We start from the raw sequence: 4573 nt of genomic DNA on the forward strand, positions 1-4573 counted from the left end.
TGCACTGTAAGATTTAAAGGAATCCTAAAAGATTGCATAGGTTTCCCACATTTTTGGAGAAATATAAAGGAAAACAAAGGCATGACCAACTTACTTCCCAGGCTCTAAAACTAATAAACCTCCCATTTCAGGGATTAACATTTATCTACCCAGCAAAGCAGTGAATTAAACACACAGTCAGCATGTTCTGATTCAGAGGAGGGAGGAGGAGTAGGAAAAGAAAGGAGGACAAGGAGAAAAGAGGAAGTAATATAAATGGAAGGCATGACTTCCTTTTATCCTCTTCCCTTTCTTCTCTTTTCTCCTCCTTTCCCTCCCTCTCTTTTATTTCTCAGTTCTACTCCACATTCTCAGTAACATTGGTTTCTGCTTCCTCCTCCCTTTCCTCTTCCCTTTCTTCCTCCCTTTCCTCTTCCCTTTCTTCCACCTCTTCTTCCACCTCTTCCATGAGCAACAGCTCCTCCTCTTCATTATCACCTTCCGTTTCTTCATATATTTCTAGAATTCCATCTACACCCTCTTCCATGTCATCCACGGGAATCAGATAAAACAGGGTGTCCCATGAATTATGGGGGTCCAGAAAATCTTCAAGGTGGAGACATGGAAAACTTCCGTAGTGAATCATGATGACCCTTACTGGAGGCAGTAGGCAGAAATATGTGTGAAACGATCCTAAATGCCTAGGGGATGGAAAAGTGGAGTAAATAGCCTGAGCAGAAAAGTTTACATCTGGTGATTGGGACAAAAGCCACCTTGCAGAAATTCTCTGCAGTACTAAGCAGTAGTCATATTTATAGGGATTCCTCAAGCTTCCCACAACTCTGAAGGCTCATGGTTCATATTAAACTATGGCATGGAATGTTATTAAGAGTCAGAGGTAGAGAATACCTGCAGTGAAACTGTATTTGCAGGACAAAACGAAGCAGGTTTACACTTGAAATTAGCGTGCCTGGGACTTTGTGTGAATGATCTACACATAAATCAATCCAGGCCAAATGCCACCACGTATGGAGGAGGAGTTTCTAGAGTTCTCTGAGGAGCTATGGGATATTGATGGCTTCGAGGGCAAGGGGGACTGTTTTTTTCAGGATTGCTCTTCTGAAAGGCTCCCAACATCAACAGATGATCCCACACCTAGGCACATGCAAGCAGCACTAATTATACTCAGTTTTAAAAGACCACATGTGGATGAGAAGAAAAGGTGGTAAATGGGGAGATGGGAAGAAAACAGAATAAGGACTGTATTTGACCAATGCACACTTTAGGCCGGCACAAAATTTTAGAAAATAAAAATTCATATTTGTGAGGTAGTGAAATAAAAAGTTAGCATGTGTGGAGTACCATCTCTAAACAAACCTGTCAGGGTCTATCTGGGACACATTAAGGACTGGCTACATATTGTGGAGAATCTGACTTTTCTAAGTGAGAGGTGGAATTATTCCTCATGGTGTCGTCAGACCTGACACTATCCCTTCTGCTGCATTTGGACATGTCTCCTCATAATAAGCCTTCACTTGTTTTGTGACATTAAAAAGGAAGTGAGGGTGAATACCTCACTGTGACTCCCATGGTCTTTAAGAGCTGACAGCAAGGCAAGGTAGAGCAGGAGACACCTTCATTTCCAGAAAGGGGAATTATGCCCTCTGCTTCAGGGTTTTTCTTAGATCCTGTTAGATTCTGGGACTCTTCATTCTGCTGCTAAAGATACTGTCCCCTCTTCAGAATCAAATCTTCACTACCATCAGAATATACATAACAATGAGGAGTTGGAATGTCTGACCAGTACTGCCTGTCCCTCTCGAGGCAGACAGCAGAGGGTAGATCCTGTCTGGTCCACAGTGTGCTTACCCTGAGTTTTCCCTCACACTGTTCATCTTTACTCTTTCCAAGTCTGAACCATAGAATGTTGATATGATGTCTAATAAGACACAATCTCACCTTTCTAAGTGATCTCCTCACTGTTAAAGAAAGTGATCTCCTCACTGTTAAAGAAAGTGATAGTCTCATTTTTCTACGTCATTCAATAGCTGAGAACAGAAGAGTTCTGGATTCTTTAGGCCATTACTTGAATTATTTTAGTACTCACCTAGGTCCTTAACACGCAAGGTATCTTCTCTACTGAACTGTGTTCACAATTTCAATAGTCTCTAAGGAAAAATAACAGTGATTCCTTAGGTAGGGATGTTCTATGTAGGACTAGATCCCATCTGGTGAGCTGGAGGACTGCCCTTAGATATCTAACATGATATTTATTTTTATTCTTGTCTTTTCCCCCACCTTTCATTGTCACTTGAATCTAAGACCTCACATCTAGGGGATATATGAAAACCTTACATCTGACGATTTTTGTCCATATCATCTAAGAACTGACATATGGGACAGATGGAATTTGTGTGAGACTCATCTTGTATGGGTTGGAGTCTTTTCTTGGTGACTTAACATTACCATGACTCTTGACAGATCCTAGAAATCCTCCACTCTGCTCATGTCACATATGGTAATCAAAGTGTTCTTCTACCTCCCTGGATACTTCAGAAAATAGTAAAATGTATCATATGTAGGGATTCCTTTACCAAATTCAGGTATACTGTACAAAAAATTAGACCTATCTCAGTATATTCCTCTTCAGTGTTGCTGAGTACTGTCATAGTCTGGCATGATTATCTAAGTCCTCACCATCTTGAACTATACCTGCATATTAGATTCTGGGATAACTTACTGAATTAATGCCTTCTCATTCCATCATATCATCCTAGTCTGTGTCTTCTTAGGGAATAAAAACATGATACAGGCACAATCTGTAATGATCCTATTTTTCTAACGTAAGGAGTAAAGTTGGAGTGAATGTGCTCAGTCCACTCCTTCAGGGGTTCTTAATTTGACCACAGGGAGAACCACACTGACCTACCATAACTCCTTTACAGGCTGTCAGACTCTCAGAACAACATCCTCTCTTCATGACTATCAGAAGGGAAGGAATAGATCTGGGGTCTACTCTCTCTCTGACTTTGTTCCACTAAAGGCAGTGGTTGAAACTAATATTTCATCTTACTCCAGTCAGAATGGCTAAGACAAAACAAAAACAAGTCAATTGACAACAATTGACTTTAGAGAAGTTGTTGGGGAAAGTGAACCTTCATTCACTGTTTGTGGGACTGCAAACTAGTATAGTCACTGCTAAAGTCAGTGTGGAGAATTCTCAAAAACTTAAAACAAACAAAGGAAAACAAACCAAAACCTACCATGTGATCTAACCATGCCACACTTTGACATATGTCTAAAGGACTTGACATTGTACTCCTTAAATACTTGCTCAGCGGTGTTCATTGCTGCTCTAACTGTACTTATTTTATTGAATTGGGTTTTTAAAATTTCATTTACTTTATGTGCATGAATGTTTTTCCTACAAATATGTATACCTCCTACATAGATCTTGGGGAGTTCCGTGGGGGTCAGAAGACAGAAAAAGATCTCCTAAAACAGCTGTGTGCTGTCTTATAGGTGCTGTGAACTAAACCTGGGTCCTCTTACAATAGGAGCAAGTATCCTTGACCACTGACACACCTCTCCATCACCATAATTCTAGCAGTAATAGGTAGGTAATGGAAACAAATTGTGTGTGTGTATGTGTGTGTGTGTGTGTGTGTGTATTCAGTGCCAAAGTGATTGCTTACTAAATCATTGGTATACAAGTTCAACTAAGAAGACAGTATTTATATATTTAGAAAAATATACGATGCAATAATTTAAAACATGGAGGTCAGGGACCAAGAATTTGAGACAGAACAGTGGGTGTACACATTTGGTGTTAGAGGGAGTAAAAGTAACGGAAAGTGATGCAATTATATTTATGTTTGAAATGAGAATAAAGGTTCACCTCCCTGAGTAACTTAAATGGGGAAATGGAAAATTACCTGGAAACTCCAGAATATGATTCTTTGAGAAGGTATATCACCAAAGTGGGTCAGAATCTAATCCCCTCTCAAAGGAAACAAATAAACATCCTTACCTCCTTCAAACCTCTGAATTGAATCCAAGGAACTGCAGAGGGCTTGCTGGGTGAGCTTGCTACAAATGACTGCTGGAAGAGATAAGAGTAGATCTTAATGGAGAGGAAGTTCACAGTTATCACTTAGCATCATTTCTTTCTCTGTCCAGAATCTCAACATCCATGATTTACATCCCACACAACCCTAATTTCCTAAGACTGTGAGATTTCCCTCAATTATCCTCCTCCTGAACCCATAAAAAATCTCATCAAATGATGTGACTGACTGTGATGGCCCAGGTGGAGGGCCTCTCTATCCTTGGTAAGTGAGTATGTGGTGGGTTGGAGGGGTCCCTGGGAAGCAAGGGAAGATGGGAGCTGGGAGTCTGTGGGGATGGGAGCATTGATAAGTAAAATGAGATTGTTTCTAAATTTGAGAAAAACACCCACTACAGATATCACAACATGGGACCTGTGACTTGGTTAGCTGCCAGGGAAGCCCAGACTCTAGTGCCCCATTTCTACTGCAGATTGGAAGACTAATTCTTCTTACTCAGGATTCGCCTCACTCTTCCTTCTTCTTTG

The 4573-nt window shown here is 40.6% G+C and overlaps 1 long non-coding RNA gene across 1 annotated transcript; it reads right to left on the bottom strand.

The window, feature by feature from the left end:
• Positions 1-299: 299 nt before the first annotated feature.
• On the bottom strand, positions 300-4082 carry LOC121139880. The gene is made up of 3 exons (XR_005876700.1): positions 4010-4082; positions 2087-2147; positions 300-680 (listed from the first exon to the last, which is right to left on the bottom strand). It is a non-coding gene; the product is annotated as an uncharacterized LOC121139880 (long non-coding RNA).
• Positions 4083-4573: the final 491 nt, after the last annotated feature.

Source organism: Mesocricetus auratus, unplaced genomic scaffold (genome assembly GCF_017639785.1).
Source record: "Mesocricetus auratus isolate SY011 unplaced genomic scaffold, BCM_Maur_2.0 Super-Scaffold_100003, whole genome shotgun sequence".
Lineage (NCBI taxonomy): Eukaryota > Metazoa > Chordata > Mammalia > Rodentia > Cricetidae > Mesocricetus > Mesocricetus auratus.